The 22,241-nt window shown below is 39.3% G+C and overlaps 1 pseudogene; it reads right to left on the bottom strand.

Moving 5' to 3' along the window:
• Nucleotides 1–19,141: 19,141 nt before the first annotated feature.
• Nucleotides 19,142–19,700, bottom strand: LOC112652136 (teratocarcinoma-derived growth factor 1-like; annotated as a pseudogene).
• Between the last annotated feature and the right edge of the window lie 2,541 nt (nucleotides 19,701–22,241).

The raw sequence follows: 22,241 nt of genomic DNA, 5'->3' as shown, positions 1-22,241 counted from the left end.
CTCTTCTGGAGCTCTCCAGAAACAAATCCACTCCCTTTTCTCAGTGATGCCTTTTCAAACGGAAGTTCTGTTTCAGCTTATTACTATCCTAATCACATTCTTCTGTACTTTCTTTATAATCAATCTTCCTAATGAAACATGGCTCATGAAGTTGAGTATAATTCTCCAGAAAGCTTTGGAGAATAACGGATATATTATTTTCTGTGGTTTGGACATCATTCTAGAGACACATGCAACACCAACTGTTTCCTATTAAGTTTGTAGTTTATCAAGTAACCCCAACCCACCCAGCCTTTTGAGATGCAAAGCTAAAATTCATAGGGTCTCTCTCATTTTGTTTTTGCTCCATTTTTTAAGCGCATGTAAATACGATGGCTCTGGGGTTCAGCCCCAACATTGCCATCAGCTTGCTGTACAATTCTGGAAAGGTCACATATTCTCTCCAGGCCTTTGTGCTTTAGAGAGGGGAGAATTTCTTTCTCCAATTCTGATGTATCATTCTGTGTGGTAGGAACCCCATTCCTGAACAAGTCTTGGATTGTCTCCATCCCTCTCACTCAATATCCCCAGAGGAGTGACTGATCTGATGGGTGAATTTGGAAGGAGAACATGGACACCCATAGCTCATGCCTTCCTCTCTCCCCTTTCTTTAGGAGCAAGCCAGCACACAGAAAGGATGTGCCCTCATCTGCTCCCCTGTGCTGAAAGTTTTCCAAGGAGTGTGAATCTCCAGATAGGCCTGCAGCATTCCAGTGGGTTTCTGTATTGGGAGGCCCACTTATGTGCAGATTTAAGCAGTTTCTTCATTATTAACTTCAACTATAATAAAATAATAGTTCTATCCTCAACTGCCTTATATCATTGTCCTATTTCTCAGTTGATTCAGATACAATACTATTTTTGGGCTCTCTCAAACAATGAAGGGATAACCAATGTTCATTTTCTAAAATTCCTGTCTTTAAAAACAGGACTTGGGATCCCTGGGTGGCTCGGCAGTTTAGCGTCTGTCTTTGGCTCAGGACGTGGTCCTGGAGTCCCGGGATCGAGTCCCGAGTCGGGTTCCCTGCATAGAGCCTGCTTCCCCTCTGCCTGTGTCTCTGCCTCTCTCTCCCTCTCTCCCTCTCTCTCTGTCTCTCATGAATAAATAAATAAAATCTTTAAAAAAAAAAAAAAAACAACAGGACTTTGCATTTATCCCATTAAATGTCTTTAGGTTGGTTCCAGCCTGTTCTTCACTACAGCCAGTATTAGCACTAATTGGTACCCAGTGGTCTGGAGGAGTTAACTCATGTTCTTAACCAACTAGCTAGCTCTAAGTGATGCTGACCCTGGAATACATTCAAGAAAAAGAATGCATTATACTGAAGTGTTGCCATAGTATTATTCTCAACACCATCGTACAATAATATGGAAGCTCCAGCAGTAAAATGCCATTTCTTTGGGAGGCTTAAAATCAGATATGCTCTGTATTTATTTCCACTCTGCTGTAACTAATGTCATAGGAGGTCATATGTTACACATTTGACATATCCCCTGAAAAGTTTGTCCATGGTGCCTGTCGTGCAACAAATGCAGAACTAATCACACACATTGGTGATGGTGGTGTGTCAAATTGTTAGTAGTAGTAGTAGTATTTGCCAACTGCTTTACATGATTTAAAGAACTTTCAGGTACAGTATCTCACTTGGGTTTCCCAGCAACCCTGTGCAACAGAGTAAGAAGTATAGTCTTCATTTTGCAAATGAGGATACTGGCTCAGAGGTGTTCAAAAATGTGTCTCAAACCACAAAGTATATTTAGTAGTGGAGTCAGAACCAGAACATAAGGCTTGCAAATGTCTGAAATTTGCCTCTAATCCTATGGCCACTCCAATTATGTATTATCTTCCACCCTGAATTGGTTCTTACTTACAACTCTGATATAGATGTGAATATCACACGTTCATCACTAGACTCAGTGCCCCTAGTAAATTGCCTCTTCATGTTGTTCACTGTTGTGTCTATAACACACGTCTTGTGGGCAATAGGTCCCAGCTTCCTCAGGTTAGGGGCCAAGTGCATGCTGTTTTCTCAGCACCACATTTAATGTGGAATGGCAAAACCATACTTGATTTTAAAAAGAGAATGGAGAATGTGTTTGATATCCATCTTCTCTTTTTTCTCTCTTTACTTGGTTTTATAGATACAATATTAATGCATAGTGGGAAGGGCTCTAAGACCACAGGTATTAGAAACAGACTACATAGCTTCCATTCCTGGCTCTGCCAATTGCTGCTTGGCAATTTTTTTTTTTTTGCATTCTCCTGAAAGCAGAGCCTGAAACATGAACTTGGGTGAAGATAATTTACTTCAGAAGTGATCTCAGGAAGCAAAGGTGGGGAAATTGAGATTTGGAAGGAAGAAAAACCAATAAGCAGTATATAAATGATTTGGCTGCTGTTATGGGCAAATAAGACTCACTTGTGCTGGAGACCTGAGGACCTATATAGAACTGTCTCATCCCAAGATGAGGACACTGGTGCATTTACCTACTGATTCCAACTCCACCCACCCATTGGTTGAGAGTAGACCCTAAAGTTATTGTCTCCATCCCTCCCAAATGATGCAAATGATGATCCTGAATGTCTATCACCATATAATTAAAAGGAATAAACTTATAGGCATACAGAAATCCAAGGAGTGTATGCACACACATGTGTGTGTGCCTGTGTGGGCATATGCCACGTGCACACTTAATTTTAGTAATTCATGAAAGATTTAATCCATATGATCTTCATATTTCAGAAGTCTTATGTTTTGGAGATCCAATTATGTTAATCTGCATTTGGCATTTTCTTCATTTTTCTGACATTATTACAACAAGACTGATTACATACCCAATGCTGTATTTTTCATCCTACTGATTTATTTATTTTATAACTGAAAGTTTATACCTCTTAATCCCCTTCACCTATTTCTCCCATCTTCCCAACGCACTCCCCTCTGGAAACCACCAGTTTGTTCTCTGTATTATTCTGGGTTTTTTTTTTGTTTGTTTATTCATTCATTTTGGTTTTTTAGATTCCACATATGATTGGAATCATATGGTACTTGTCTTTGACTGACTTCATTTAGCATTTTATTCTCTAGATCCATCCATGTTGTTGCAAATAGTCAGATCTTATACTTTTTTATGGCTGAATAATATTGCAAGATATATATATATATATTCTTTATATTCTATATGTATATATTCTTTATATATATATATCTTCTTTATCCACTCATCTATAGATTTTCACACTTGGATTGCTTCCATATCTTGGCTATTGTATACAGTGATATAATAGGAATGCATATATGTTTTTGAATTAGTGTTTTCATTTTCTTTGGATAAATACCCAGTCCTGGAATTACTGGGTTGTGTGGTAATTCTGTTTTTGAGGAATCTCCATGCTATTTTCCACAATGGCTATACCAATTCACATTCCTACCAACAGTGCATGAAGGTTCCTTTTCTCCACATTCTCACCAACACTTGTTATTTCTTGTCTTTTTAATATTAGCCATTCTGACAGGTGGGAGATGGTATCTCATTGTGGTTTTGATTTGCATTTCCCTGGGGATAAGTAATGTTGAACACTTTTCACTTGTCTGTTGGCTATCTGGATGTCTTCTCTAGAAAAATGTCTATTCAGGTCCTCTGCCCCTTTTTAAATCAGATTGGTTTGTGTGTGTGTTGAGTTATATACATTCTTTATATATTTTTATACTACCCCTTATGAGTCATATCATTTGAGAAAATCTTTTCTCATTCAGTAGATTGCCTTTTAGTTTTGTTGACTGTTTCCTTCAATGTATGGAAGATTTTATTTTGATATAGTCCCAATAGTTTATTTTTTCTTTTGTTTCCCTTTCCTGAGGAGACATAGCTAGAAAAATGTTGCTTAAAGCTGATGTCCAAGAGATTACTGCTTATGTTTTTTTTCTAAGAGTTTTGTGGTTCAGGTCTCATATTTAGGTCTTTAATTAATTTTGAGTTCATTTTTGTGTGGTTTAAGAAAGTGATCCAGTTTCATTATTTTGCATGTCACTATGTAGTTTTCCCAATACCACTTTTTGAAGAGACTATCTTTTTCCTCCTTTGCCATAGATTAATTGACCATATAAGTGTGGGTTTATTTCTGGGTTTTCTATCCCATTCCATTGATTTATGTGCCTATTTTTTGCCAGTGTAATACTATTTTGATTACTATAGCTTTTAGTATATCTTCAAATCTGGGATTGTGATACCTCTTTGTTCTTTTTTCTGAAGGTTTCTTTAGGTATTTGGGATATTTTGTGGTTTTGTACAAATTTGAGGATTATTTGTTCTAGTTCTATAAAAAGTACTATTTGTATTTTGATAGGGATTCGTTGAATCTGTAGATTTCTGTAAGTAGTATAGACATTTTGACAATATTAATTCTTCCAACCCATGAGCACAAAATATCTTGTCATTTGTTTGTGTTCTCTTCAGTTTCTTTCACTAATATTTTATAGTTTTCAGAATACAGGTCTTACATCTCTTTGGTTAAGTTTAATACCTACCTATAAATTAAGAAATACCTAGGTATTCTTTTTGGTGCAGTTGTAAATGGAATTGTTTTCTTAATTTTTCTTTCTGCTACTTTGTTATTAGTGTACAGAAATGCAGCAGATTTCTGTATATTACTTTTGTGTTTTCTGACTTTATTCATTTATTCTAATTATTTTTTGGTGGAGTCTATAGTTTTCTGTATATGGTATCATATCATATGCAAATAGTGACAGTTTTACTTATTTTTTTAGCAATATGGATGCCTTTTTTTTCTTTTGTTACCTGATTGCTGTGATTAGGACTTCCAGTACTATGTTGAATAAAAGTGGCAAGAACAGACATCCTTGTCTTGTCCCTGATTATTAGAGGAAAAATAGCTGTTTTTCTCCATTGAGTATGTTAGTTTAGCTGTGGGTTTGTCAGATATGGCCTTAGTTATGTTGAGGTATGTTCTCTCTAAACCAACTTTGCTGAGTTTTTTTTTTTTTATCATATCAGATGTTAAATTTTGTCAGATGCTTTTTCTTCATCTACTGAGATGATCATATGATTTTTTATTCTTCATTTTTTTGATGTGGTATATCACATTGATTGATTTGCAGATATCGAATCATTCTTATATCCCTGAAATAAATCTCATTTGGTCTTGGCGATTGATCCTTTTAATGTATTATTAAATTCAGTTTGCTAATATTTTGTTTGAGGATTTTTTCATCTATGTTCATTAGGAATATTGGCCTGTAGTTTTTCTTTTTTGTAGTATCTTTGGATGGCTTAGAATCAGGGTAATGCTGCCCTCCTAGAATGAATTTGGAAGTTTTCCTTCCTTTTCTATTTTTTGGAATAGTTTGAGAATAGGTATTACCTCTTTTTTAAATGTTTGGTAGTATTCATCTGAGAATCCATCTGATCTGGATCCTAAAATTTTGTTTTAAGGAATTTTTTTATTACTCATTCAATATTTATTACTAGTAGTCAGTCTGTTCAGCTTTGTTATTTCTTCCTGATTCAGTTTTGAAAGATTGTATGTTTCTAGAAGTTTATTAATTTCTTCTAGGTTTTCAACAGTTTTCTGACATGTAATTTTTTGTAGTAGTCTCTTACAACCCTTTGTATTTTTGACGTGTCAGTTTTTATTTATGTTTCATTTCCGATTTTGTTCATTTGAGTATTCTCTTTTTGATGAGTCCAGCTAAAGGCTTATCAACTTTATTTATCTTCTCAAAGAAGCAGCTCTTGGTTTCATTGGTATTTTTCTGTTATATTTTTAATCCCTATTTCATTTAGTTCGGCTCTGATCTTTCTTATTTCCTTCCTTATATTGGTTTTGGGTTTTCATTTGTTCTTCTTTTTCTTGTTTCTTTAGGTATATGGTTAGATTGTTTGAGATTTTTCTCCATTTTTTTTAAGATTTTATTTATTTATTCATGAGAGACCCAGAGAGAGAGAGAGAGAGAGAGAGAGGCAGAGACACAAGCAGAGGGAGAAGCAGGCTCCATGCAGGGAGCCTGACGTGAGACTTGATCCCGGGTCTCCAGGATCACACCTTGGGCTAAAGGCGACAGTAAACTGCTGAGCCACCCGGGCTGTCCCTTAATCAGAGAAATTACATAATTGGAATTAGAGAGCTAGTACTGGTGCTAAGATTTTATATCCTGATGTTAGATTTTCTGGTCCCAACCCTAGCTCCACCATTCTTTAGGTATAGGCTCTTAACCAAGTTACCTTAACTTTCAAGGTCTTATTTTCCTTGTTTGTGCAACAGAGTGATAATAAGGCCTAGATTTTAGTATTGCTCTAAAGATTAGATGAGTTAAGGCTTAGGTGGAATTGAACGTAATATCTGATACTCAGTAAATATTCAATAAAAGTTAGTTATAATTATGTTGTTGATTTGATTTTAGAAAGAATTTTAGGTTGAGAATGGTAAGAAGGGTGGATTAGAAATGACAAAGCAAAAACATAGAAAACAATATCCAGATGAGATATCCAGAAGGGGGCCTGAGCCACACAAATGTATTTTATGTAAGCAGCTCTCCAAAACACAATGCCGTACCAGGAAAATGGTATCCTTGAGAGCCATACAGCACTATGGAAGGAACAGAATAATTAATAGGGCAAATTGCATTTTTTGAGATGGCTATGACAAGATCACTAATACCCAGTGCTCTTCTCTGAATGTGATGGTGATGTTTCTCCCATTCAATGGTAGGCCCTGTATTCCCTTCCCTTAGAATATTGGTGGGCCTATGAATACCAGAGGTAACTATCTGATTTTCAAACCTGGGTCATAAAAGGGATACAGCTTCCACCCGGTACTCTTTGGACACTCCCTCTTGGAACCAGGAAGAAGAAGAGTTATCCATGGAGAGGACACATGTAGACGTTCTAGCCAATAGCCCTGGCAAAGGTCTGGGTAGAAAGATGAGACAATAGGTTTAGGTTTTGACACATGGTATTTGAAATATCTAAGGACAGCTACATTTAGATGTCCTGCAATCTGTTGACTCTCAAACCCAGAGGAATTAGGGCTACAGAGATTGTGATTCAAGAGGCAATTATGTTAAGCCATGGGATGACTGAATATCCCCAGGAAGAGTATAAAAGTGAGAAGAGACCCCAAATCAGAACTCTGAGAAAGCGTGCATTCGAGGAAAAAGAACAGATCAACGTGTAATCAGAGAAACAGGAGGAGAATCAGAAGAAATGGTTGGCAGAGGCACCAAGAAAGGTATGTTGGGAGGGGCTGGTCATTGGATCAAATGCTCTAGAGATGAAGAATGAGACATGAGAAGAGGGTATTGGGTTTAGCTCTTAGAAAGCCATTGGTGAATTTTGACAAAGGAATTTAGTAAAATAGAGGAATTGGAAGTCAGGTTGCAGATAGTGAGTATTATTAAGGAGGAATAAAGAAGCAGAAGTGCAAACTACTCTTTCTAGGATTTGTGGCAGTGTAGAGATAATAGAGCTAAAGCTAGGTGCAGGGCAGCCCCCGTGGCTCAGCGGTTTAGCACCGCCTTCAGCCCAGGGCCTGATCCTGGAGATCTGGAATAGAGTCCCAAGTCAGACTCCCTACATGGAGCCTGCTTCTCCCTCTGCCTGTGTCTCTGCCTCTCTCTCTCTCTGTGTCTCTCATGAATAAATAAATAAAATCCTTTAAAAAAATAATAAAGGTAGGTGCAATGAAATTCAGAGAATCCAACTATGCTCCTGGGCTGTAGAAAAGGACCCATGAGTTGGGGAGATTCATTGTACAATTATAAACTGTACAAAGTTGTCATTTACAGCAAAAGTGGGTGACTAGACAGGGAAAGTTTATTTCTTGATGCAAACTAAGGTAGAATCCTGGTAAGTGAGACAAATTTTGTTTTGTGGCCTGGAACATGATTCTGAGGGAAATTCCCAAAGTAAAGTTCCAAAAAATTTGTTGTTGTTGTTAAGTAGGCTTCATGTTAAGCATATTAGGCTGTGGGGCTTGAACTCAAAACCCTGAGATCAAGACCTGAGCAGAAATCAAGAGTTGGATGCTTAACCGACTGAACCACCCAAGTACCCTCCCCCCAAATATTTGAACAGTAACTTTTTTTTTTTGGAAAGAATATATAGATTCTTAGGATGCCCCTGGAAGACAATTTTTATTTGTCTGTATAAATTCTGGTGCCCTGGCAAGAGCAGATACTGTAATTATTTCCATTCTACAGTAAAGGTAGAGGTATAGAGTATCCTGGTAACTTCCCTCCAAAGTGTGAGCTCTTCATACTGTACTGGCCTTCTTTGCCTCTGTGTTTTGAGAAAGTTTTCTTTTATATATGTTTTTTTTACACTTATTGCTCATGTGGGTAATATTGTACAGTTTAAAGATACAGAGGTCATCTGGGTAGGGATTGACTGGCTGATTTTTCAATCTGTGAGACAAGACCTCGAAGACTGGCCCTACCTTGATGAAATCACCAGTCTTTCAAGTCTGGTTCTTAGCTTTGTGACCCAGGAACTTCACTTTCCCAGCCTACCAAAAAAGTCAGCTGACGCAAGTGATCTGGCTTAGACTAAACCACCTTGCTTACCAAATTATCATTTCATGCTGGGGGCTGTTCTTTTGGAACAACACATCACATCTGTCCTCCAGGAAGCTCTTCCTGGTTTCAAGATATCTCAAAGCCTGTGTGGATATAAATCAGTTGGTTGCTTTGTGAGCACAAAGCCAAAACAAAGGGAGGTTGATAGTATAGCCAGATATATCAGGAAGCTAAATGAGTCATTTCTGACTCAGAGCACAGTATTGCCTTTAGTAAGCATATTTACTTTCTTAGGGTCAGTGTTTGTTCCCCTGGACAATGTTAGATAGAAGGACACTGCCACCTTTAGTTGTTCTGATCCCCGTTTTCTGGCAGTTTCTTTTTTTTTTTTTTTAATTTATTTATGATAGGCACACAGTGAGAGAGAGAGAGAGAGAGAGGCAGAGACACAGGCAGAGGGAGAAGCGGGCTCCATGCACCGGGAGCCCGACGTGGGATTCGATCCCGGGTCTCCAGGATCGCGCCCTGGGCCAAAGGCAGGCGCCAATCCACTGCGCCACCCAGGGATCCCCTGATCCCCATTTTCATATTTTCATGTAGACTACTCTCTCTTGCTGCAATATTCTATTTTTTTAAAAGATTTTATTTATTCATGAGAGAGAGAAAGAGAGAGAGAGAGAGAGAGAGAGAGAGAGAGAGGCAGAGACACAGGCAGAGGGAGAAGCAGGCTCCACGCAGGGAGCCCAACACGGGACTCGATCCTAGGTCTCCAGGATCACACCCTGGGCTGAAGGCAGCGCTAAGCCACCGAGCCACCCGGGCTGCCCTGCAACATTCTTTATTATGAGATATTTATTTCATACAATACTGTGTGGGGGCTTGAATCCTTTTATTTTTTTAATTTGGCTGCCTTTACATATGTGTTGATATTTTAAATCAACTCCATTCTTTACCCTCTCTACCTGACTACACTGTACTGCCTGAACAGACACGGCATGCTCTGAAGGAAGTAAATCAGACAGCTCCATGCGAGAAGTTATTTTTAAAACTTGCATTTTGCCTAGTGAAATACCTGTAAGAACACTGCTGGGGAACATTAAAGAAATAGCATAGCACTGCTATTCCCCCTAAGCTATTATTGTAGATTCCAGCCATTTATATTTTGCTTTTATATTGGTTTGTTCTCCATAAAACTCCCTCATGAAAACCCAGAAGAGATATTTAGACCACAAGCACAGCTGTGTTTGATGGCCCTTCAAGGTCTTAATACTTTTTTCTTTTGGAGTGGACTCCCCAGATCCTATCTGCTAACTCCTTTATTAACTTGATCTTTAGATGTCTTTATATTTATTTGGCTTATATCTATGAGTAAAAGCCATGTTCTCCAAATGCAGTTTGTGCTCTTTAAGACTTTGTTTAAAATTTCTTATGTGACAGTGAATATTCACCTGTTCCTTAAAGTTATAGCTTTATCTATAAAGCAAACATAATACCAGTACCAATTTATATTAGATTCTATCCACTGGTTCCATCTCATATTATTTTCAGGCTTCTAAACACCTATGTTCTCTAGCTCCATAGGCCGGAAATTTGTGTTCTGGTCTAGGAATTAAGAAACTTACTTACTATCACGTGAGAAGACTTAAAACCTTCCAAAATGCTAACTCATGTTCCCGCTCCCCAACCCTGGAGAATTTCAGAGTGGCATTGCAGCACATGCTGTCAGTCTGTCAATGTCTTGCCCAGATTCCTCCTCCTGCCACTTCAGCATGCCCTAGCCTACTTCCAGCTGCTGGTAGCTCCATCTCTTTGCCTGAGGGCTTTTCTTGAAACCATGTGCTCTGCCCGGATACAAAGGGGCAGGCTAGAAGGAAGGAATGGGGAATTAAAATACCTGAGCTTCCTCAACTAAGGACTGTTAGGACATGGTGTACAAATACTCAACATAACCCACTCTAGAGTGGACACCTTTGAGGTATATATTATACCATTTCTCCAAGTTCCTAGCAGCACAAAGCTTCAGTTGCCCACAATGATAGATAGCTTGATTACATGCCCTTTATTGCTTCCTTCCTTTCCCTGTCTCACTTCCTCATTCCCTACCTGTGCTTCCTGCGCTTTACATATAAACTACTTTCACTTGAATCATTGTCTCAGGGTTTGCTTCTGAGCCCAAACTGAGGCATGATATAATGGAGAAAAGGAAACTCCCAAGGTGTAGGACCAATAAAATCAATAGTCGTAGAGTCACAGCTGATGAACTATAATGGACATAGTGCCTGGTATATAATAATAATTGTTTTATTCATACTTTTCAAACAATCATTGCTTGAGGTCTTCCTTCAAGGAGCTCCCAAACCATTGGAAGTGGTTGACATATGGAATGCCTGAGTGGCTCAGCAGCTGAAGGTCTGCCTTTGGCTCACGGTGTGATCCCGGGGTCTAGGATCAAGTCCCACATCAGGTTCCCTGCAGGGAGCCTGCTTCTCCCTATGCTTCTGCCTATGTCCCTGCCTCTCTTTCTCTGTGTCTCTCATGAATAAATAAAATCTTTTTTAAAAAAGAAGTGGTTGACTTATAAACTCTGCAACTTTAATACAGTATAATTAGTGCTATAAGGGAGGTGTTAGAAACCTCCTGTGGAAGAATAGAGATGAATCAATAGTTCAGCAGGCTGGGATTGGAACTGGAGAAGGGGTTTCAGAGAAAGTTTTATTGATGGAGTGACAGGTAGGGAAGCTGGAAAAGAGCATTTCAAAAGGAAGAGCATGAACAGAGAGAGATTTGAACAAGCTGGGAGTACTGACAAGGTAAAGGGAACAGTGGGCTCCAGCATGGGGCGTTAGGGCGTAATGAGTGAGATGAAATTGTGAGAGGCCTCAAATGTCATGTGAAGGGGAATCAGCCTCTTTCTGAAAGTGATAGTGAGACATCAGAGGCTATGAAGTGAAGGAGCACTATGATCAGATCTTTACATTAGAAAATCTGACTTCCAGATATCTATGGAAGTAGATGGGACTACTTGGAGTAGTAGTATGAAGTAATATGGGACTTAAAACTGTTCTTAGTGCTCTTTTTACTTAGATGGGACAGTAGAAGGTAAGTGGTTAAACACATGGGATTTTATTTATTTTATTTATTTTATTTTTTATTTTTATATTTATTTATTTTTTTTTTATCTGCCTCTTGCTAATTGTGTGATAAAATAACTAATCTTGAGACAACTGGGTGGCTCAGCGGTTGAGCATCTGCCTTTGGCTCAGGGTTTGATCCCAGGTCCAGGGATCAAGTCCCGCATCAGGCTCCCTGTCAGGAGCCTGCTTCTCCCTCTGTCTCTGCTTTTCTCTGTGTTTCTCTCATGAATAAATAACTAATATCTTTTTTAAAAATAACTAATCTTTATTGATTTTACTGTGTTCATGGTGCAGTTATAGGTACTTTACATAAACTCAATTATTAAGTCATTTTTCCTTCAGATTCCTTACCTATGCAATGGAGATTTTTTAAAAAGATTTTATTTATTTATTAATGAGAGACAGAGAGAGAGAGGCAGAAACACAGGCAGAGGGAGAAGCAGGCTCCATGCAAGGAGCCCAACATGGGACTCGTTCCCAGGACCCCAGGATCAGGCCCTGGACTGAAGGTGGCGCTAAACCTCTGAGCCACTGGGGCTGCCCTACAATGGAGATATTTTAATAACAATATGGTATGTAACTGTCTGGCTGAGTAGTTACATAAATAAATTTACTTGTGTGAAACTCTTAGAACAATGCCTGGTATATAGCAGATAGCAGGTGATTAATATATACTATTGTTATTATTATATGCACCCCTCTGCTCTCAAAAGAGCTCATATTAAGGGGAATCCATGGCTTCACTAAGTTCCCCCATATGTGAGTTCCGACATTCATTACTGAACAGTATCCCTGGTAGGCACATGCTCCTGTTAAAGAACAGTGGAGGGTTATATGGTACAATCTCACATAGCCTTACTTTCCTTATATAGTTCTAAGAATTTTTGTCCACTGAAAAAGCAGCATACCTCCCAGACCAGAGACTTTGGAGAGCTGTCCATTAGTGGAGGTGCTGAAGGAGTTAGAATAAGTTTTTCAAAAAAAAAAAAAAAAAAAGAATAAGTTTTTCAACAGCCAAGGCACCTGAGCAGTGTTCTAGGCCTTGGAATCTAGGAGATAAAAGAAGCATGAAATTGGAAGTCAGTTCTAGGATCAGAATCTGGAGCAATGTCCGTTTGGCACATTTGATTTCAAGGAGCTTCTGCTCATTGTCTGTGGAACTGTCTGTAGAGCCTCCAGTGAACAACTAGTAAGTGGCTCACCCCACAGAGAAGATTCACATGGTTTTGACTGTGGAAAGGGCTATAGAGTTTCCTTGTGGGACGACCTTACTCCTGAAGCTTCAAGTAAGTTATAATTCTAAATGTCCCAAGCATGACACCTTGAGGGACAATGGAGACTATGGAGTGACAAGTTATTAAGCTTCTTACGCAGACATCTTATGAAATTTGAAAGTTATAATTATGAATGTGGGCTCTAGGTACCGACAATAATTTTGGATTAGAGTTTGGCTTTCAAATTTCTAGAAACAAATGAGGTTTACAAAAACAGGTGCACTGATATTGTGATTTAGGCTTTATATATTTAGAAGTTGAACTAATTTTAGCTTTTTTGGAAAAACATTGCATGGCCATGTTGCTTGATTGTATGTATCCTTCCTAATTTTGTTCCTTTCACTAAACTCTTCCGCCTCGAGGTGAGTAGAAGGGTTGGCTTGAATCTTCAGACATGTCATGTTCATGGGGTCCCTGGGTGGCTCAGTCAGTTAAGTGTCTGATTCTTGATTTCAGCTAAGGTCATGATCTCCAGGTCGTTGTGGGGCTGAGATCAAGCCCCGCAACATGCCCCACATTGGACTCTGCATCAGGGTCCACGCTGGGCATGGAGCCTGCTTAAGATTCTCTCTCTCCCTCTCCTTCTGTCCCCACCCCCAAGTCTTCTCTCTCTCTTAAAAAAAAAAAAAAAGAAATCTCATGTTCATAAGGAACTCTTGGGCCATTTTCTGGTTTCTTTAAAACAATGGGAGAAAACCATTTACCATCAATTGGGCCATTTATGTATTTTTGGGGTGTGTTTATACCAATAGTTCCTTAATTTAGATCAAGGAAAATGTATTGTCCTTCCTTCACATAAATTCCATGTTTTGAAAGATTCTGCCTATGAAACAAACAACTTCAACTGAGAAGTAATTGTTGGTTCATGAGAATTAAAGTAAGGGATTAAAGAATTTAGAAATAGGGAAAATGAAGTTGAATTCCTACTAGATCAGGGGAAAGAAATCTAAAGAGAAGGAGACAGAATTGATACCATTGTAGCCAAAAGCAAATACATTTGATGTCTCATTACCATGTATAATGCAACCATAGGTGATTATATAAATACTGTAATGGAGCCCAATTGGCTAACTCACCATCCATTCTGACATATTTTTAATGTGTCTTCCCACCCTTAAGAGGCTCAGAAATTTTGAACTACATTTCTGAGAGTTCCTTGCATCTAAGAATTTGGGTTTGAGTTGGAGTCTGCTAAGTTGGATGAACTTTCAAGGAGACTTGAATTGGAATGGAGATAAGTAGGGAGAGAGAAAGGCAGGGTGTACTGTATTAGAGAAGCATGGATCCAGCTTCCCAGTTCAACAGGCAGCTCTTTGATTGTGTCAGGGGCAGCAGCTGCCCTGACAACCCAGTTCTTGTGATGATGGGCCTTCAGGAGATGACCCAAGAATGCTACTGAAGTCTGTTATTTCAGCCCTCCCAACAATTCCATGAGCTACTAAATACCTTGTAATATATCTCATTCCACTTACACTACCTAGAGTGGATTCTGTGTCTACAAATGGACTCTGACCTATGCAGTTTCCACTAGGAATAAATATTGAAAGGAGATCGAGAACTCATGACCACCTTTTCATATCAATCTAGGCTTTTCCCAGTTCTCAAAAAAAAAGTTGGAACAAAGTGGAATCCTCACTTAATCAATTTTAAATGTTTAGCATCCAGATGGATATTATGGAGAACTCTTGTTATGATGAGCACTGGGTATTATAGATAAGTGATGAATCACTAAATTCTACTCCTGAAACTAATATTATACTATATGTTAACTAACTAGAATTTAAATAAAAATTTGGGGAAAAAAGAGTGCAAACTCAAAAAAAAAAAAAAAAACAACAAAATTCAGTAATTACATTAAATAAGTGGGCTAAACATTCTAATTAAAAAAATAAATGTTTACCACTCACACACAATGGGTCAATGTTTATTTCCATAAGTATGTAAAACAGTGTTTATTTTATGTTGGCTTCAAAATCCTTACTCTCACAAGTAAGAAAACTGATTATAAATATTTTCTATTTCATGTTCACACCTCCCTATTGGAGAGTAAAAAAGCTAATCAGCTAATAGTTTGGTTTGTATCTACATCAAAACATTCCCCTCCTTCCCAGGGAATTTTAAGGTGTTAGGGAATTTTTAAACTTCATAATAAAGGCAAAATATGGCAGCACAGAATAAACTGTTGGGAATTTGAAAATAATTTTGAGGTGCTACAAATTTGCTAAGAACAATTTGAAAATCTTTAGCTTGATGATAAATGAATTATAATTGGGGGGAAAAAACTCTCCTGATTTGCTAGTGTTAAATAAGTTAGTCTTACTGGCCAGAATATACATATATTTTATTGGCTTAACTAAAATGAAGAGATTATAGATCACATTATTTTCTTTAAAATTAAATTTAATAATTTTCCTTGATTATACGTTCATTGTAGAAAAAAGTTTCTACAAATACATTATAGAAATCCACCATCCATAATTCTACCGCCCATATATAACTATTGATAATCTCAGTACATATCCTTGTCTCTTTCTTTTGGGGTGTGTGTGTGTGTGTGTGTGTGTGTATTATTGACATCATATTATATATGCTGGTATGAAACCTCACTTTTTTTTTTTAAGAGAGAGAGAGCATGAGCAGGGAGCTGAGGATGGTGAGAGAGGGAGAGAGAGAATCTTAAGCAGGTATCATGCCCAGTGCAGAGCTTGACTTGGGCCTCAATCCCATGACCCTGAAATCATGACCTGAGTAGAAATCAAGAACCAGACATTTAACCAACTGAACCACCCAGGTTGCTCCTCTTTTTTTAAATAAAACATCATATTACAAAAATACCTAACTTTTAAATTTGAAAGGGATATTATTTTGCAACCTGTGCTTCCTTGTGCCATGCAGGTAATAAATGGTATTTAATCTACATGCTTCAGCATCTTTTCAAAATAATCTTATAAAGCATTATTATCCTTGTTTTCCTTATAACACAACGATAAAATTTGTGTCTACAATGAAATTAAATTACTATTCTTTACTACCCATTTGGTTAATATGTTCATTATTTTGGTAAAATCTGAAACATGAAGCAGATTGAAAATAAGAGTTGAAAAAGCAGATTGAAATAAGCAGTTAGGTACCAACTAAGGAAATAATATTAACAACTATTATCGTCAGTGAGGTAAGAAACATACTTTGGAGGTATTCTCCATCCTAAACATATCAGCGACACTAAGTTACAAGAATAAAAAATATTCCAATTATCACCACCAGCATCAGGAACCATCTGACTCTCCCTCTGCCCATCTGGAGAGCATTTCTAAATCCTCTAAACAATTAGGAGCAGCCTCACAGGCCTCTGGAGTGAAATGCTTCTTACAAAATCTATTCAACAAGAGGTGAGCCTGAGTTTATGCATTAAAAACTATTTATGCATCCTTTGGCCTTGCTACTCAAGGTGTGAATCTGGACCAGTATCATTAGTATTACCTGGGAGCTAGTTAGAAATTCAGAATATTGGGCTCTACTCTAGATCTTCAAGTCCACATCTGTATTTTAACAAGATCCTTGACTCATTTGTATGCACATTAAACTTTTAAAGGCATTGCATTGCATTGGGAGGTAAACGATATACTAAAGAATATTTTTTCTCTCATCTAATTGTGGAACTTACAAATGCTCCCCAGATGGACAAGAGAGACCGTCAGATGGTCTCTTTTCCTTTTCCATATTGATTCTCTATGCAGTGAGATCTAGTGTTTCGTGTAGAAGATCCAGACCACTCTGGTTGAATCCTGCGTTTACCATTTGTATAACCTCACTGCTCCTCAGTTTTTCTACCTGTACAAAAGGAATAATAATAGTATCTCAAAGAGTTGTGAGGATTAACGAGTTAATACTTTTTAAACTCTAATGGGAGGCCTAGGTGGCTCAATTGGTTAACTGTATGACTCTTGCTCTCAGCTCAGATCTTTTTTTTTTTTAAGATTTTATTTATTTATTCATGAGAGACACAGAGAGAGAGAGAGAGAGAGGCAGAGACACAGGCAGATGGAGAAGCAGGCTCCATGCAAGGAGCCTGATGTGGGACTCGATCCTGGGTCTCCAGGATCACACCCTGGGCCACAGGCGGCGCTAAACCACTGCACTACCGGGGCTGCCCTCAGCTCAGATCTTGATCTCAGGGTTGTGAGTTCAAGCCCTGCGTTGGGCTAGGCTGGATCTGGAGCCTACTTTTAAATAAATAAATAAATAAATAAATAAATAAATAAATAAATAAATAAATCTCTTAGAACAGTGCTTAGCACATAGTAAGTATTCAAAAAAGATTCATTAGCATCATTATCAAGGTCTGAGTTTTGTAAGCCATTATCCTAGAATCTCACGTCCTACTTTAAGGTTGCTGCTGGCCGAATGGTCCAGAGACAAGGCTGGTCAGTTCAGAGAACCTGAGATAAGCAGGTTTGTCCGTAACCACTTTAGGACAGGTCTAGCTCTGGCATGAGACTACCATTTAATAGCTTAGTGCCCCAGTGTAATGATCATGGGATATTAATTACTAGACTAACCTCTCTTTCCCTCAAGTCCATTCATTAAAAGTCATTGAAAAATTTTTAGCCAATTCCCTGAAATCTTATTATCTCTACTTTGTAAGAAAACAAACTTCTTGAGTATAATGAAAAACCACTGTTAATATATCTTCTTCTTATATAATTTGATGTCATTGATGGAATCAATTCTGGCGATTTTCCATTCCTCTCTTTGCTGCAAATAACTCAAGTAAAGATGCGAGACTGAGTGAAATGAAAATGACAGTAACCTGATTCCATCCATCACCAGTCATCTCTAAGAAAGAAATGTCCCTTGGGCAGCCTGGTGTCTCAGCGGTTTAGCGCCACCTTCAGTCCAGGTCCTGATCCTGGAGACCACTGATGGAGTCCCACGTCGGGCTCCCTGCATGGAGCCTGCTTCTCCCTCTGCCTGTGTCTCTGCCTCTCTCTCTCTCTCTCTCTCTCTCTCTCTCTGTGTCTCATAAATAAATAAATAAAATCTTAAAAAAAAAGAAAAGAAAAGAAATGTCCCAGGCCAAGGAACACCTACCAGCCAGAGATTTGGGCTGTAACCCTGACATGGAGCCCTAGAGTACAAGGAGAAATCCTGTTGCCTGGGTCACTGCTTCTGAAAATATACAAATAAATCATCTTGTTAAAATGCAGATTCTGAGTGGAGCCTGAGATAGTGGAAGAGGGCCTGAGATTCTGCATTTCTAACAAGCTCCCAGGTGAAATCAATGCTGCTGGACTATGGACCACACTTTGAGTGAGGATTAGGCTATAACTGGTTACACCTAAGTAAGTCAAAACGATTCTTCTGCAACGGCCTGCCTGAACCCCACCCAAATCTTGACTCTATATTGTGGTTCTTAGTCCCATTTGCGCATTACAAACCATCTAAGACCCTCATCCCCAACTCCAGATGTTCTAATTTAATTGTTCTGGGGTCCATGAGTGGAAGAGAGCCAAAAAGGAAGAGTCAAAAAGAAATGATTCTTTTTTTCTCCCAACCTGGGAAAGGTTGGAGTTTTCATCCGTCTGCTTTAATAATGAAATTCTTCTTTGGCACTGTGATCTAATAAAATAACCTTGCCCTTGACTCTGACCCAGATTTGAGTAGAGAGTCAACAAGAGTGGAAACCCTTGAGCTTTTCATGGAGGTGAATAATAACTGCATGCAGTCAACATGGATGTCAAACTATTTTAATACAGCAGACCTAGAATGTTCTTTAAAATATAATACTAAAACATGTTCTTTTTTAAAAAAAAAAATAGATGCTATTTATTTATTTGAGAGAGAGAGTTGGAGGAGAGGCAGACAACCCACTGAGCAGGGAGCCTAATGCGGGTCTCAATTCCAGGACCCTGAGATCACATGACCCAGGCCAAAGGCAGACACTTAACCGACTGAGCCACCCAGCTGCCCCTATGGCTGACGTTTTTGGAGGGTAGGGCAGAAGAAAGTAGTACCTTAAGGTAACATTAGGGACTATGATGAAAATCTATTCACTATTTCAAGGCAATGACCAAATGATCATCTCTAGTTAAGACACTAGAGTGACAGCCTTTACAGGTTATGAAATTTGCATAACAAATACTGCATATGCAAGTGTCCACTAACAGTAACTTTGTAGAGCAAGGCAGATACCAGCTAGCAAAAAAGTGGTGCCCGAAGACAGTGTTAATCTTGGAATCCTGGAAACCAGGAAGTGCTCATCCATCACGTGGCCATCACACCCTGGTAGAAATGTCTGCAGAAAGCAGTATAGCTGGCCTCACCAGCATTTACGCATGGAACATCTCTTGGGCAGCCAGGTGTCATGGGGCACAGACTCACAGTTCTCTTTTCGAGAATCGTGCTCACAGTTGCGACCATAGAAGGAGGGGCGGGCAGGCACAGAAGGATCCCAGCATGCAGGTTTCCCCATTCAGACAGCAAGTTTTGTTTAACTCCTTACTGTCCTGGATCCCTACGGAGGGCACAAAGTGGGAAGCCCGGTGATGAAATGCAGGCTCCTCTCGGGACCAGACACTGCCACCATCCCTTAAGGGCGGCTCTCTCCTCGAAAGTTCACGGTGGCCCAACCCAGCAACTAATTCCAGTTCAAACGCTTTGGAAATGGTCATAATCAAAATCACCCTGAAAGAGAAGCGCTCCATCTTTCTGAGGTCCATAGCTTCTAACGAGTCAGGGGGAAGGAATGTCAGCATGGCTTTCATTCATGGTCATTGCTAAAATACCCAAAGGAAAACATGAATTTCATGAAATGAAAAATGGGGATTTAGCAAGAAGAGTATCTCAGAGAAGGATGCTTTCCCCAGAAGGTCTTAGGAGGAACAGGAGCAGGATGTCCTGAGAGACGGGGGGCTCATCACCGAGCTGGGTCCTAAGGAATGCTTTGACCTTAGCCGGGGAGCGAGCCCAGCCAGCGGCCTCTCCTTCCTCAGCAACCACGAGGGAGGCAGGGAGGGCCGGCAGGTGGGCACGGAGGCTGAGACCCACGCCCATCACCAGGCACGGCCTCTCCTGGGCTCCTAAAACATGTTCTTGTGAAAAAACTAGGTCCAGGAATTCAGGAATGCTAATTTTCTCAGACTCTGGAAAAGGGACAACAAATCATATATTCACTTAGTGGTGGTGGGGTATATAAATATATATATTAATATATATATTTAATCCTTTTTTGAGGATTTTATGCTCTAGTGCTCTAGTTTGGGAAATAAAACCTACATGTTGGGGCAGGCCAGGTGGCTCAGCAGTTTAGCACCTCCTTCAGCCCAGGGCCTGATCCTGGGGACCTGGAATGAAGTCCCACGTCAGGCTCCCTGCATGGAGCCTGCTTCTCCCTCTGCCTGTGTCTCTGCCTCTCTCTGTGTCTCTCATGAATGAATGAATGAATGAATTAATGAATGAATGAATGAATAAATCTATCTTTTAAAAAATAAAATAAATAAAACCTACATGATACAGTAAAGGGTTAACTCAGCAGGTCTGGGTTGCTCGAACCCTGTATATTCCAAAGAAAGCCTATCTTTATAGGACTGGCCTAGCTCCTGGATGATAATCTCTGAGCCTTTGGAATATCCTGCCTGTTAAGCATGTTTTTGTATGACTAAGGCCCTGGACCATGTTGTATCAGTTTGACCTCTGGAGAGCTGCAATGTGAGTAGTTAATGTTTGTCATGTGGGCACTGCATGCATACATGACTGATTTGCAATAATCATCATGGCTAAGAAGGCTCGAGTGGGTTTCTCTAGCTGGCAATACTTCACATGTGTTATCATGTATCATTACATAGAGAATGAAGTACATCCCTGTGCAACTCCATTAGGAAGAAACACCTGAAAACTTGTGCCTGATTTCTCCTGATTTGTCACATGCACCTTCTCATTTGCTGATTTTAATCTGTATCCTCTCATTGTAGTAACTGTAACGATGGGTTAACAGTTTTACTGAGTTCTGTTGAGCCTTTCTTGCAAATCATCAAGCCTGAGTGTGGTCTTAGAAACCATTGATAAAACATGGAACAGGCAAGACTGTTCCCGCCTCCCGCCCAGGAAGTTTATTTGGGAGGTGATCCAGAAAACAGAAGAGAAAGAAGGAAATAAAGCACACGTTACCGCATTGATCATCATCGTAAGTGCCCAAGGCTTGATGTTCCTGGGACATTCTGAGGAACTATAAAATATCTCTCAGAACTGTCTTCCTAAAGTGTGGTGGCAGCATTTATCCACCCCACTTCCCATTAATTATTTTTTTCAAAAAGATATTGGCTCCTTTAAATTCTGATCACTTTGATTATAAACTCCTGGGTATGTCCCACCCTGAGGCATCAAAGAGGCTCCAGGGCAGAAAGCAGGAGGTAGTTGGCAGAGCCTAGGCAGGGTGTTGTCGGAGCTGTGCAAAGGCTGGTTGCCATGGTAATGGCTGGAGTAGAAGATGGCTGAAAGCATGTGAGGCTGAGCATAAGAACTATTTATGACATGGGCAGCCCAGGTGGCTCAGCGGTTTAATGCTGCCTTCGGCCCAGGGCGTGATCCTGGAGACCCGGGATCGAGTCCTGTGTTGAGCTCCCTGCATGGAGCCTGCTTCTCCCTCTGCCTATGTCTCTGCTTTTCTCTCTCTCTCTCTCTCTCTCTCTCTCTCTCTCTCTCTTTCTCATGAATAAATAAATAAAATCTTAAAAAAGAAAAGAACTATTTATGACAGTCTATACCCTTGTACCACAACTTGTTGCCCTACATTAGGTCCAGTCCAGAACCCTCAAGATAGTGGTTGGCCACAATCTCTATAAAAGATTCAGTTCAGAACAAACTATAGTCAGTACTGCTGCAAATGGTCTCAAGGCTACTGCTGATATTTATGATCCACCTTTTCTGTTGTCCATTCTAGATTCCCTTCACCCTAGGCCTGCAAGCTAGGTCAGCAGAGTGCAAGCTTGTAGGAAGTAAGCATCCAGAACATTGAAAAGGAAATATATAAAATGTGTGAGGTGATTTTTAAAACTCAAGTTGAGACACTGTCTGGTTCTGCTGGACCCCAAACATGGGAATGGTTGCTGGTTATATAAATAGTAATTTATTGTGTGAATTGCTGTTACAGAAGGGAATATGCTGTATCCTCAATGTGTTCTGAGGCGGAAAACGGAGATTGAAAACTACTGATCTAGAAAACAACTAGTATTTGAAAACTTGATTTAAATTTAAAATGTTCT

The sequence above is a fragment of the Canis lupus genome, chromosome 13 (assembly GCF_003254725.2).
Source record: "Canis lupus dingo isolate Sandy chromosome 13, ASM325472v2, whole genome shotgun sequence".
Classification (NCBI taxonomy): Eukaryota; Metazoa; Chordata; class Mammalia; order Carnivora; family Canidae; genus Canis; species Canis lupus.
The sequence above is the reverse complement of the archived record's forward strand: the minus strand, read 5'-3'. Positions and strand labels throughout refer to the sequence as shown.